Consider the following 14,899-nt stretch of genomic DNA (forward strand, 5'->3'; position numbering starts at 1 on the left):
ACAGGTGCCTCCCCAGTGACTTCAAGAAAACTCAGGTGCCTCTTTCACTGCTTTTATTGCATTGACCTTTTGTACATTTTCCTTTAATTCTTCTTCTTTAGTGATTTATGGCTATAAAGGTATATCCTTTTAATGCCCTCTCTCCTCTCTTGGCAGATTGCAATTATTTTTCTTTTTTTTTTTAATTTTATTTTTTAATGACTAATTACCTAGGGGCATTGTGAATAGGCTGTTGGTTTTAGTGCCTCACTGCAGGGCCCCTTCCCGCTCAAGTGTAAAAGACAGAGAGGTCACAATAGCAGTGCTCAGCATAATTTCCCCCCTCCTCCACTGGAAATCTGTCACCCACCTCTTTAGCTCTTGACGAGAAAAAAGGAAGAAAGAAGCAATATGTGGGAGAATCTCTGTGGTGTGTTGTCTGGCAGTCTGACATGCTAATGTTTCTTTTGCTGGGAAACAGCTGAAAAGGGAAAGGGCTTGCTGACTGGCTTCTCTTGCCATCCACGGTCACGCGGAAGAAGATGCTGAGTGGGAAACCAGAGCTGGTACAGCCAGGAAGCCATGCAGAAGCAGCCATAAATCCCCTGTCGATGCGCAGATGAAACTCAGTCAGCAGAATGTTCTCAGATGCTGGATACAAGCCTAGGTGGAAGAAGACAGAGGACAAACAGTGTCCCCCGGTGGAGCTCTGGCAGAGGGGAAGGGAGTCCTCAGCGATGGGGAGATGTAATGGAGAGCCCCAAAGGGTCTCAACACAAGCCCAAGAGAACTCCTGGACAAGGGACTGTACCAGCAACAGCCTCTGCCAGATCTCTGCTGTGTCTGATGGAAAATCTTTCCAACTGAGTAGCACTGTCTCTTGGAGGGGATTATTTTGTCTTCCTGGCGTGAAAAAGGTGAACAGAGCCAGCATGACTTTAGACAGTAGTACCTGGTGTCATCAGGACCTGCTTCACATCTAGTGGAGTCTTAACTGTGTAAACTTTTAGAGTAGTCAATAGTTTAAATGTAGTTGAACATAGTAGGCAAAAATTATTGGTTTGGCTTTTTTTCTTGGTAAAAAGTAGAATTCTAATGAATAATGAAGACTTGTTTGAGAGTTGATGTGAGTATCTGTGGCTTTGGGTGATCTATCAAATCTCATAAAATATTCAGTATTGTATAAAGTAAAATGGAAAAGTGAATGGTTTACCTTTAACAGAAAGATCTGTAGTCTAATCTAGCATAAGACTAATTTATAATATAAATGCATTTCTTAATGAATTTAAAGATGATGTCTTCCAGTTCATACTTATCATGCTAGTAAGATATGTTCCAGGAGACAGAACACCTGTAAGTAAGGAAGTAGACTGAAGACATGTTGTATTTGTTGCTTTTGATCATGTCAGCTTGGAGGAAGAATCCTCAGAAAGAGATCTAACAGAAATATTTACAGCAACACAGATGACAATACAACCCATGGGCTTTGACTCAGGCAAGTGTGATATCCACTTTTTCTTACCGGAGAAGAAAAAAATGCATTTAAAAGTGTCATTTAATGCATGTCATAGTTATAGAAAGGTGGTTTCATATGGAGAACCACTGTTTTATTCCCTTACAGACAGTATACATCACTGTAAGCCACCCTGCCTGTTTTATTTTGTGTATCTATCTATACAGATACCTCCTATTCTAATTTAATTCAAAGAAACTGAAGTTCCATGAAGGAATTTGTTATGGGTGTGATGATTTCAGACTTTATAAGTGAGCCACGGTGATTTTAAAAGATGATATAAACTTCCAAATACATCAAATGTCTCATTGGATGAAAGATTAGGATGAGCTTGATTTTATCTGGATTATCTTTAAATGCCCAAATTAATTTTCATATTGTCTAAAGGGGTGCAGAGATCTCAGTTTGCCTTTGTGAATCTGAAGGCTGAGGCTGACTCTCACTTGGTGTCTGAATGGGAAACTGGATTTTTTTGGCTTCAGATAGAACCCGCATTTCTCTAAGATATATGCTCTTTATCCATTTGGAAACTTTTCCCAGACACAGTTTGAAGACTTTTTTGGTTTGTCAGGAGTTTCTGGAACAAAGCTTGCCGGGGGGCAGCACTGTACCTTGTAGTGTTTCACAGGTGGGGTATGGGTCTGTGTCTTGGCTTTTTGCTGCATGTGTGCCTAGGCAGCAGTGAGCCCCAGCATAACCTCTGCTTGGAAACTGTCTCCTGGAGCCGCGATAGCTGGGGCTGGACCCAGTTTCCCACTGCCTCTTCAAATCTGTGGATGGCTGAGAATGCCTGCATGGGACCTAGCCATGCTCCCCACAAAAAGAGAAACCATCAGTTCCCATTTCTAGTCAAGATTAAATGACAGCATCACATGCAGCTACAAAAGGAAAGTATCCAGGAGAGAGTGTGTGATCTGTCCTCCCACGTCAATTCTCTGCTGCTAGATCAAAGCTACCAGGAATTTAAAGGGCCAGGTCCAGGGAAAACCTAATCCCCCACTCATTAGTGCTTGCCGTTCAGTGGTAAGGTTTGTGATAGCTGATGTTTTCCCCAGTGTCCCAGTTCTTTGAGTCACACACAACTTGGTGAGAATTGTTTTCTTAAATGTTAATTTCTAGAAAAAAAAGGCCTGAAGACATGACCAAAATCCTCCTTTGTCAATGAGAAGTGAAAAGAAAAAAAAAGGGCCAAACTTGTTGTTTTAAGCAGCACATTTTATGCTTTTCTATGATCCAGCTTGTGGTGTTTTTTAAGTGTAGCTGTGACAACACTGCCTTACGATTATGCAGCACAGTATAATGATGCTTCCTACTGCCATCAATACCTCTTCACTTTGCTCATTCTTTCTGCTTCTCCATTTCCATCTTCCTGGGGTTACCCCAGCCCCCATCTCCCATCTTTATTGCCTTTCTCAGACTTTCCTCCCTTCCCACCACCTCCCTGTGCACCTTCTGATCATGCAAGCACCCAATGAGTATCAGAAGGGTTTTAGTCCCTTGATTCCATTCTCATCTCTTCCATCAGTGGCATTTTTTCACCCAAGGCTCCTGGTAGCTTTAAGGGACACAATCATTCAGAGCTTGCTGCCTCCTTCTAACCCATTGGAGGACAATTTTGGTGCCGAAGTTCATAGGGCTCCCTGGCACTTCTGTAGCAGCTGAGGTTTGCTGCCATAGGAAGTGTGCAGCTGCAGCAAGAGGTATCAGAGGGTCACAACTCCCAGGATTGATCTTCTCAAGGTCTTCACCTCATGTGCCCTGTCTTAGCAAGGAGAAAGATATAGGAGAAAGAGATGATGGTGGTGGCTGTATAAAAGGTACAGAAATGGGGAGGGAGAAGAAGATTGGATTTCAGACTAATGTTTTAATTTAGGCTTTGTTTTTATCCAGTTGAAGCTTAGTCTGTGGGGCTGTGGAACATCTCCACTGTCTGTGGAAGGCAAGGCAAGGGAGGCAGGTGCACAAGGAAACGTCTATCCATGGTGTCCTCTGTCCCTGACACTCACTGGAAAAAGCTAAACTCCTCTGCAGGGCAGTTCAAAACTGAAAATTAACTCCATGTTCTTCTTTTGCTGTCCAAGGCCAAAGTTCCCTTTTCTGAATAATGCTTTTCTTAACACATTGCTTTCTTGAATTAAATGGGACTCAGTGTGTGAGTTAACCTGGACAATCATTAGCAAACGCATAGAAAAGCTACACCTGCAAGAAACAATTTCAGGGAGGGCTGTGATGCAGCTCCACAGGCTGCTCTGGCTCAGACCAGAGGAGAATTGTCAGCAAAGGATGATGGCTTTATTTGTACACTAGTTTCAGGTGTAAACAACAACTGCTTCATGCAAAACCTTCTGTTCATAAAGCTTCTCACTTGACAATGGAGCCATTTAGCAATCACTAAACCCTGTTGAAGTGCAGATGCTCATTTTTTATTCTGAAAAGATATATATATTTGTTTCCTTTTGATAACTTAGTGTTGCCACCAACATCTATCACCAACACTGGCTTGAAATAACTCTTCTGACCCATTTCTCTCCCCTGCTATACGCATTCTCAGTCCTACTGAATTTTCGTATAACTGCGGGCTGTGTTGGCTTGTAGCACTGGACTGACTGTGAGTAAAGTGTGAAAATGTCCCTATACCCAGCAAGTGACAATCACATGTGCCACTGGGTACAGCTGTACAGGAAAACAAGCTCTGTGTGTTACTGCTGCAGGAGAGTGTCTGATTGTAGTCAGGTGTAAGTCCCAGACAATGCTTAGACAAGGTGCTGATCATTTTCTGTTTCCAGGAATTGCTTTTCCTGGTGAGACCAGGAGGATTCATTCCCCATGGAGGCTGTGCCCCTTGTAGTACCCTGTCCTCTCCCCTCAAACCTCTTCTTTGTAATTCTTGTAAATGCTCGCTGGATGTATAAGCCCTGCAGGACTTAATGGTGCTATTATGGTTGGCAGGAGTTTGCATTTCCTTGATGCATGCAAAAACTGCCACCTCCACCAAGGCCCCTTAAGGTGTTCCTGTCTCCAGCTGATGTTAAATACACCATTTAGAGTCCTTATGACCCTCTCAAAAATACAGCTTACCTCCTGAGCAATTTCCACAAGTATCCAGGACTCACCAGAGATAAATTCCCATGGGCAGCATGAAGCCTTGGAAACACAGATGCGGAGTTGCTTGCAAATCTAGCTCAGAGCAAAATATAAGAAGCCCAGAAAGAAGATGCCCAGGCTCTGCAGAGGCATGTTCATGCTTACAGACATTTCCAAAGGATACCAAAACCAGGCATGGACTACATGAATGACTGTGGGAGAATGAGAGCAACTTGGCTGAGTGTGGGGACCCCTACATCCAGCTACCAATTCAGAGACCTGAGTCCAGTCAGCTTTGGAGAAGGCTCTGAACCCACCTCCAGAGCAATCCATCTCACCCCCCAGTCTATTTGAGAATGTCCAGCACACACTGATTCACACCATCTTCCTTTGAGCACATGAGGAAAAGCTTGCCAGAGCATTTCTACTTTTCCAGAGAGGGAGATGGTTATCTAATTGGCTTCTATTTCCAGCTGTCCAGAGGGAGAATCTGGGCTCATTTAGCTCTAAGCGTCAGGGTTTTGAGGACCCTTCCCCATGGCACCTCACTCTCCCCTGAGTTAGAGGTCTAGCCCAGAGCTTTGCTTTCCCATGCACTGGCCATTAATGTAGGAGTTGGACTCAGTGGTCCTTGTGAGTCCCTTCCAACTCAGAATATTCTCTAATTCTGTGTCCTATGTCTGCGTGTGATCAGTGGCCATGGAGTGGAGGCCTGTCCAGACAGCAATGCCAGAGACTCATTCAGAAAACCCTCACAGTGAGAGGCCATTACCAGCCTTCTCCCCCTCCTGCTTTCTCCTCCTGGCCCTGTTCCCAAAACCATTTGCTATTACCAGGCTGCTGTTGTCCCTGCAGCAAAATCAGCATGATGCACCTGAGCACTTCTCAGGCCAGGGTGGCCTCTTGTAAACTGTAGTGTTCAAGCTGTGGTGTAAGCTCCAGCATGGGTGAGGAGTGGGTGCCCCATACCCTTGTGTTGGTTCTGTGAAGGTGAAGGTAACCACTGGCTGGGGTTGGATGGGGGGGGAGATACCATCTTACAGGAATGCAATCTTAAGTGATTTACAGGTAAAGCCCTACATATCTCTCAGGTTTAAGCTTAAAGCTCTTTACAGGCTCCTGAGAAACAAATTTCATGGTGCTGTTGGCAAGTTTTATAGGTAAGTGTTTAATCCTTGTGCTGTTAATAAGGCAGCTAATGCACGATGTTTTCCTCAGTCATATAATGTAGCATCAACCCATGTAAAATGTCTCCAGCCCAGAATGGCAGGGCATGACACACACAGAGCAGGACACCTGTGAAGCCAGAGAGGTGCAAAGCCTCCAGGGATCACAGAAATTCTTGCATATTTTGCTTGGCATGGGGTGCATTCAGGAGTGATCTGCCTGAATGCAGCACAGTCCGCATAACTCTGTCTGAAATCCGTGGCCTGAACTTTGGTCTCTGAGCCCTCCCTGCCTCTGCACTGGCTGGGCTCTGCTTCCCGTGGCACAAACAAGGGAGCTCAGCAGGCTGCACCATCTCCCTAAGGACCAAAAAAAGTGAATGCTGGAAATGCTCTTTTTTGAAACATTAGTACTTGACAGCTCCTGCCAAGCATTAGCAGGCCAGTAAAATCTCTCTACATAAATTGTGTTGTAATTAGTGTGATTTGTTTAATGTCACCTTGTCTGGCTGTCTGAGAAACTGTCTCAAAATATGAAAACACTGCGCTTCTCAGCTGAGAGACTGGACTCTGACTTCACTAAGACATTTTTATTTCTCGCCCTTTTTTTACCAATGGCCTTTTCAAATCACTCAAACTGGAGAGCCTAAGCTAAGTTAGGTAAGAATTCCCAGATGAAGAAAATAAGATGTAGTAACAACAAGCATAAAATTTTCTTGAAAAAAGTAATACAATAATAATTAATGGATGTTGTATTTCATTGGCAGGACAACACAGCAAAAACATTCTGATAGCCCAAAATACCTTGTCTGGGTGCAAACAAGCCATTTTAGGGGAAGCAATAGAGAGGTGAGAGGAGAAAGTAATTTGCTTGCTGGAAAGGTGTGTTAGGGTCTGACCTTTCTTCCCCATGTCCCTCAGCTCCTGTGCTGGTCTCCCTGAGCTGCACACCCAGGTCTGAAAGGCCAGCACAAATGAATAATGGCAACTTTTCCACCAGGTGGCAACGAGGAGAGTAATAGGAAAGCAGTTGAGGGGCACTGGAAAGTCTAGAGAGGAGCTGGGTAGCAGCACTGTGGCTTCCCTATGGACTCCAATACATTAAAAAAGCCCCCAGCTTGAATGTGGTCCCATCCATCAGAGCCCAGAAAAAGCTCATGACAGACACAACAAGAGGAATAACTGCCAGGTCTTAGCCTTGGCTGTTGAAACCTGATAAAATAACTCTTATCTTCTCCCCATCCCATGAGCCTCACCAGCAATCTGAGGAACAGAAGGAAAGGGGAAAAAAAAAAAACAACCCAAAAAAACCCAAAAAAAAACAACCCCCCCCCAAAAAAAAACCAAAAAAACAAAACAAAACAAAAAAAAGAAAACAAAAAAAAAAACCAAAACCAAAAAAAAAAAAAAAAAAAAAAAAAAACCACGCCAAACATGCCTGGGGAGCCTTTTCAAGCATGAGAAGTATCTTGGGATGAGAAAGGTACAGAAGGAGCATTGGATGCCCAGCTTAGCAACAGCATTTTTCAACTTTAATCTTTCTTCCACATGTTCTGCTTTTATTCCAACTAAATGAACAAATGTCTTAAAATTCACAACACAAACTGAATTTGATTAAATCTAGCTTGGTTCATATGATAAAGCACTGCAGTTAGAATGCAGCTAAAAAAATACATTATGCTAGGACAAATAAGTATGGTTAACTTCAATAAGAGCTGAGGTAAATTGCTTTTTGCGTGAGATGTGCAATTTTACCTCAGTAGAGCTTTAATCAAAGTAAAATATTATAGGACAAGGGAAAAAAAACAAGCCTTACAATGTAATGTTTTGTCTACCAACCACTCAGTAACATTTTAGTTTAAGTAGCTAAATAAAGCCTAGGCTACACACTATCTGTCTCCAGTTAGTATGTAAACAATTAAGGCAATATCTGGCTATAAAATTATTCATAACAGATAAAAAAAACCTGCAGAGATGTGTATGAAAATTGTCCATCAGAAGCTTGTCTGCCACCAAAAATTTTACTGAAAGGGGAAGAATAAAAATAAATACAGGTATTTAAATGGAGTTTGCAATTCACACTTACGTGAGTATTTTCACTGCTACATGAAAAAGAATGTAAATTAAGCATAGCAAATAAATTGGATAAAAAGTATTAACCTTGCATTTGTGGGAAGGAATGTTGCTGGTTTTTTCTCAGTAATCCATAGCTGATATTATGTTATCCATAATTATTATGTGGATATTTTGTGGATATAATACGGATGCTTCAAATTCCCACTTTGAGCGCATTGCAGCCTGCCTTCCCTCTGGGGAGGACCTGCCCTTTTCCGAGGGGACTGACACTGGTGTGCTGCTGCCATTCCCTGCTTTGCCTGGATGGATGCCTGCTGTGGTGTGGCAGAGCAGGACCACCTGCTACCCTTTTCTCACAGGGCCATGGCTGGAGCTGTACTTCCAGTTAGGACACTACAGGAAGCTGGGCTAGCACAGTCCAGATGCTGGGTATAACCTTGATTTTTGATTCCATCTGGGACTACAACCCCTGTGGCCAGGATGGGAAGACACTGACAAGTAGCTTCCAACAGAGCCTCAAAAGTGTTTAGCTCTCCCGTATTTCTGCATGCCACAGGAATATACTGCCTAGCATGCAGTATACATGGGAGACACACTCTCCAAGAGGACACCTCATCATATTAAAAGTGGATGACACACCAGTCACAGCCTTCTCTGTTCACTGCAAGGCTCCTTTGGCTCACACACCCTCTCTTTGCAGGTTTCCCCTCAGCTTGCCAGCTGGGCAGCCAGTGTAACCGTAGAGCAGGAAACAGCACTGGAGGGTAGGAGTCATCAAAGCTTATGCTGGTGAATCATCAAGCTGCAGGCATCTGAGACAAAAAAAAAAAAAAAAAAAAAAAAAAAAAGCACTCCACCTACACATCTGTCTGCCATGGAGAAAATGTAGGGAAGTTTTCTGACAGTTCATGATCTGTATTGTGCTGCCCATAAGCTTCTTACCTGCATAGGGAGAACTGAACCCACTGCAAACCTGAGCCTGAGCAGTGGCTGTGCAAGGATGAGAGGGGCTTGCTGCCTTTATCATGGTGGTCAGAGTAACTCCTTGCCCCTCCATCCTGTAATCCAACTGAGGGAGGGCATGGAAGTTGTGTTTAAGCCACCATTTCAGAGAGGATCTGCATGGATGATGATTTAGCAACCTGGAGAGCCACCAGGAGTGCCTCAAGAGAACTAGTAAGGCAGTTCTCACCACCCTGTCAGCTGAAGTAAGAATAGACTAAAGCAAATGTGTAAAGCCTTGATTATAGTCAAATGTTTGGTAGAGGCAAGATAAGGGTTCATTAGATAGCAGGCAATCTGGGCAGTCTACCACTAAGGACCACATACAGTCATTTCTCAGAGACAGAAAGGATTTGTTGTCTCACCATTCAACATGCTTTTTTTTACTGGGTATCCCACCAAAACCATCTTCATTTGAATTTTATGTGAAAATCTTAGGCAAGAAGAAGGAGGGACATTATACCCTTAAGTGTCTGCAAGTACAAAATTTTTTGCAGAGAAACTAATTCTGGGATGATGGAAAGGTGCTGTGTGCCCTCAGGTGTCTTTGCACTCAGTGCAGAGCTCAAGGGAGACCTGTGCATGGCACTCTAACTTTGAGCACTACGCTTTGACCCTGAGGTGTAAAGCTGCTTTGGCTGTGGGACAGGGGAGCGGAGAAGAGAGAGAGGCACTTCCTTCCAGATGTGTTCCACAGCAGACAGGTCACAGTCCTGTGTTGGGACACTTGGCCAGGCAGAAATTCCAGCTTGGGAATCAGGCATTCTCCTGGTCAGGTAAAGGACATGGAGATGTGAACAAGCTGGTCCTTCTCAGTGCAGACAGAGGCCCTCAAGAGCTAATTTAAACCTGGGTTTGCACCCTTGCCAACAGACTACTGAATCTCCTTTTTGCCTGGCCCTGGAAAGAAAAAGGGAAGGGAAAAGTGACCAACCAGCCCCTTTGCAGAGGTCAGTGAACAGTTCAAGTTGCCTTTTACTGATCTCCAAAGCTGTGGGAACCCCGGAAGCCAAACCCACTCCAGCGGTAGCCTGAGATGACAGCATAGCCCATCTGAGAAGGTATGGGAGCACCAAAGGGAAATACAGACAATTTCTGCTTCAGAAGAGGCTCTGTCCCCCCTTTTTGATGGTCCTAGTGTCTCTTTGGATGACTACATGCTTTCTGATTTCACAGGGAGCCCTGGATCAATTCTCAGGAGGAAAATGGCTTGGTAAGGGCTGAGATACAACTACTTTTTCCTGCCATCTTCTCTTCCCTGTGTCCTCATTCCTGGCACGTGCAAAGCACAACCCTGCCTCCTCATGCCAGAAGCCCAGTATGGAGGGGATACAGCAGCTGTGGGAAAAGCAGGGTCTTCTGCTGTTTTTAGGACAGGCTGAGCACTTCTGACTGATCGTGGCTCCATGAGCGTGGCCTCTGCTACCCTAACCTGGCCATGCTTTATCCTGAGGTAGAAATGCCTCCCATGCCAAGGGGAAGTGTTTTCACATGAGGATTTAGACTCATGTTGTAACAAGCCACCTTGCTTCTCCTATTTTTGGAGACTGTCTAAAGGAGTGAAGTATGTGCATCAGACTCCAGCTGAAATTCAGCAAATTCTACTTCTTCAAAAAATGCATCTTTGCAACTACAGGATTGTTTTTAATCCACCACATCTAATGACCCATATATTGTTCACGTCAAGACCAGGAGGTCTTGAGGACAGCCATGAGTGTTCCCTTCTCTGTAGCACCTCCTCTTTCTCCTCAGCTGCCTTCAACAAAGGATCTACCATCTCCATCTCTTTGGTATCCACCAAACTTTTCCACTCCATGTTTTCAGCTATGATTTATTCCCATCCTTCCTATTAGACCCAGAGAGATTTTTTTTCTCTTTCCAGCCCCTCAGTTGTATTAGTGCACAAATGTGTTGGTTGCGCAGAGGCCCGCACGTGATGGGATTTAGCCGGGAGCATTTAATCCAGCCAGATCAGAATCTACCTCCTCTTGATGGCACACATATCACTGCCTCAAAATTCAGTACTTCAAGTAATTTTGATTCTGACAGTAAAGGCTGCACTGAAATCTCATCTGGGCTTGTTAGTGATATATTGACTTAAAATACCCTGCTTTAAAGAAGGCTAGGAAAGCAAAGCAAGAAAAACTCAAATCTTCTACTGAAAGCCAGGCCTTTCAAGGGAGAATGAGCAGTTTGTGGAATTTTTAGTCCAAGGGAGACAGATACTGTGTATTTCAACAAAGCCAATTTATGGTTTATGTAGTCTTAATAGTTCATGTTTGAGTAAGTGTAGCTAGTGCTACAGTCTGAAGCCACATTGGTAAAAAACAATCACTCACCTCCTGCTGTCTAGTACCAGGCCCTTGCTGCAGCCTCCAAACAGTTTAAGCTATGCTGGCTGTAAAAGAACTTAGAAAATTTTCCCAGCGCAGGCAAGCTTGAAGAAGAAGCCAGTTTATTGCAATTCATGTAAGTGAAAAATACATGACATTAAGTTGCTTCCCAGAGGCATTGCTAAATGAATAATGGATAAACAATGTCAGTGACCCCCTGTCACTGAGGCACAAAACTGAGGCACAAAAAAAGAACAGCAGTGGCTGAAGGTTTCACTCAGCCTGGTGGGAAACTTCCCAATAGAAGGAGTCCCAGACAGAGAGGTATCTGGCACTGCTTTATATGGAGATTACTTTCCCCATGACCACTCTTTTTGCTATAAATTTCTTCTGCTCTGTGGATTTACACACTAAAAATATGTAATAGAGAAGGAATATAAACTCTCTCTTTGTGGTATCGCTGGCTCACATATTGCAGCTCAGCAGTCATGGACAGCATCCAGCATTAACACTCAAAGGGACCTGCCATATTTATGACTTCTCCAGCCTCACAAGAGCAAGAAAGGCTGGCAGAGAGTGATTGAAGCACAGCTGAGTGAAATGCATAGAATAAAGAGGGCAAAAAATAAAATATTTTTAGAGTCTGAATTCCTGGAGAAATGAGTTCTATGCAATGCAACTTGTCTGGGCAAAGATGTATGTGTGGCAGGTTGCTCTTTCCACAAACCCCACACCATAGTTTGATTCTGCTCAGCTGCTGCCAATGACTTTTAAGAGCAGAACGCCAACAGTCTTGGAGGCAATTCAGTTGCTCCATCATGGATGGAAACAGATGCTTATGCCTAATAAGCTTATGCTTATTAGCCGTATGGAAAGATTAACAAACTCACCATCATTAGGCGTCAGACTACAAAAAGAGGGTAAAGGTTTTTAAAATTCCTCTCACTTATTCTGTAGCCCACAAAACTTTGCCTCCATGGCTTAAACTGGCTGAAAAATATCCCTGTGTGTGTTTCAAATGTATTGACCAGCTTCTCCAGAAAAAAAAAAAAAAAGAAAAAAAAAAAAAAAAAAAGAAAAAAAAAATTGATGTGCAGGTCACCTGGGAAGAGGTGGCTAGAGTCTTATTCTTCTGCCACCTTCTGATTTCTCTGGAACCATGTGCACATGCAGATGCTCCTCTGTGAGGGTCAGGCTGCTGTCACCCAGCCTGGGATTTGCTGAGGGCACAGTGTGTGCTGCCGCTTGTGAATTGCACATGCAATAAGGAGAGGGTCCTTGAATTTATAGTATCTATTCAGGCTTCTGGGTAAGCAGAGAAAGTGAAGGGAAAAGAGCATTGGGAAGGTTTTCCAGGCTGTGTTCTGCCACACAATGGATGATTTTTTTTTTTTCCCCCACAAATATAACTGGCAAAATTTGATTTGGGGGAGGAGGGAAAAGTTCAAAATTATATAGTCAGACATTTTTTTGCAAGATCAACAATTTTATACATATCCAAATGGAACTGCTTCCATTAAGAACATCCCCAAATATACTGATTTCCACAGTAGGCAAAGAAATCCTAATAATGAATCCAATGACCTCAAAGACAGCCCATTACCTGTATTTATAATTAATGTGATCCTGGTGAAGCAGTGATGAGTGGATATTTACTGCTTCTTATTGCAAACAATAGTGGTGCCCAGGTTTTTGCACCTACATTCGTAACACATTGGAAGAGAGGGAAAATTGCAAAACAGTGGCTAATACCAAATGCCTCCATCCAGAGAAAGCTGTGAACATACTGTCTGATGTTCAGAGGTGAAAAAGCACCAACAGTTTCCATTTCATCACTTTTAAAATCAGATCACTTGTTCAGGTGCTGCTGTGATTGATAATACCAGTGTTTGGTTCAGAAATGTTCAGGCTTGCATCTCTGTGAAGAATATCCAGGACTAGGAAAGAAGTTTCGGCCTACACTGCATGTGAATGAAGTGGAGCTCACACCGTGGTACTGATTATTTCAGGTCTGTGGAATTGAAGAAAGCTCTCCCTCGCCACACGCGGTATCAGCTTTCACTCAAAACCCTCCCAAACAGTAAAAACTTTTGACTTGATTGCAGCCGCTAAAGCAGGATTAAATGTGTAACCAGCGTATGAACTGAGATCCCTTTGACTCTAAAGAGAGCCTCGAGCAATGATTCAAAACTACATGAACTTTCAACTTCAGTTCACTCAGGGCCATGGGATCTTTAGTTGTAAGCTGTGTTTTTCCAACCTCTTTTTTTCTTTTTCTTTTCCTTTGCTACAGGGTTCATTATTTTGCAGAGGATGGGTCTTTCTGCCCTGCAGGGCTCTATCTATCACTGCTGACTCTCTGCATCTTCTCCACATGGAAGAAGTAATTGGATTGTATTTTCTGCACACGACCAAGACAGCAGGGAAACCCACAGCTGTAAGCCAGAGAACCAAGCTGTCGAGAGAGTAAGGACCTGGTGCCTAAGAAAACTAAATGTCTGGGTCTAACCACAAGATCTTTCTTTTCTTTCCATGGAGGAGCTGAGACATGCTGAACTGCATTAACCAGACTGCTCAGGAAAGTGAGCTCTTCAAGGAGCAGTGAAAAACATAAACACCCAAATAATCCCTTAAAAAATGCAGCCCAGGAGCATTAAATCATGTGACCATACAAAATAATAAGTATGCTGTGGGATGCTAACGGTACAGGACATTTCATAAAGTTACAGTGCAATTATTGCAAAATCCAGTGACTTTTTTACACTGACAGGGCCTCCACGTGCTACCACATGGCTGATGTATATGATTATGCAGGAGCAACTGCAACAACTCAGCCCAGACAAAAAGGCAAGAAAAGTGCCCTTATTTCATTTATTTCCAGATTGCGTTGTATTTATTATTACTATAATGCTGCAAAATGCTATGTTGTAGTCTTTCCTTTTTTTTTTAAGAACACCACAATCCTAACATGATTATATCTGGGGAAAGTGATGGGATTGCCAAAGCTTTATGCTGTTAGTCTTTAAGAGTTTAATAGATGTATTACTTTCCTTCAAATGAATGTCTGCTTGTCAGTGTCAGCCTTCTACTGTTCGTCGCCCCCCCCTCCACTTCCTTAGATCCAAGCCTAAAAAAAGAATCTGTTTGGAGCTTGATGTGTTGCTTGCAGCTATGTTAGAGGAACTGTACTATTCTGGGAACACTCAGGCTCCTCCAAACACCTCTTCCAGCAGTAACACCATGCGTGGTTTTCATCTCAGCCTTAAGGACTTTCATTGGTCTCCTATCAAGCCTCACCAGACAAATTCCAAGTGCCACAGGGAATGAACTGCACTATACCAGAATGTCATCCCCAAACTTGCACTCATCATCATCATCATCATCATCATCATCAGGTTTCCCATGCAGGCTGATTTGTACATTTCTCTCCAAGACATGTTTTATCAACCTTGACTGGAATAAAAGCAGTGACACAAGAGGAACACTGTCTGCTATTATTTTCCACTTATAAAGAACACAAATCTGCATGATGAGCCAAATTCTCCAATTGCAAAGATTATTTGTTACATGAAGTAGCTAAAACAGCAGAAAAAACCCATTTCTGGAATTTATGAGGAAAAAAATTTTCTTTAGAGCAGCAAAACACCACAATTGCCCCACTCAGCATATTAACACTCACAGTAGTGATGGCAGTTGCAAAAATGTGGGGGAGTATATGATTAAATCAGTATTTCTTAAATAGTTTT

General features: G+C 43.2%; 1 long non-coding RNA gene across 1 annotated transcript in view; it reads left to right on the forward strand.

Moving 5' to 3' along the window:
• The window catches only part of LOC128811597 (uncharacterized), a 69,460-nt gene extending 54,829 nt beyond the window's left edge, over window positions 1–14,631 (forward strand). Inside the window, exon 3 of the long non-coding RNA XR_008438399.1 lies at window positions 13,447–14,631. This is a non-coding gene — a long non-coding RNA (uncharacterized LOC128811597). The remainder of the gene's footprint in view (window positions 1–13,446) is intronic.
• The last annotated feature ends 268 nt before the right edge of the window (window positions 14,632–14,899 follow it).

The sequence above is a fragment of the Vidua macroura genome, chromosome 1 (genome assembly GCF_024509145.1).
Source record: "Vidua macroura isolate BioBank_ID:100142 chromosome 1, ASM2450914v1, whole genome shotgun sequence".
NCBI lineage: Eukaryota > Metazoa > Chordata > Aves > Passeriformes > Viduidae > Vidua > Vidua macroura.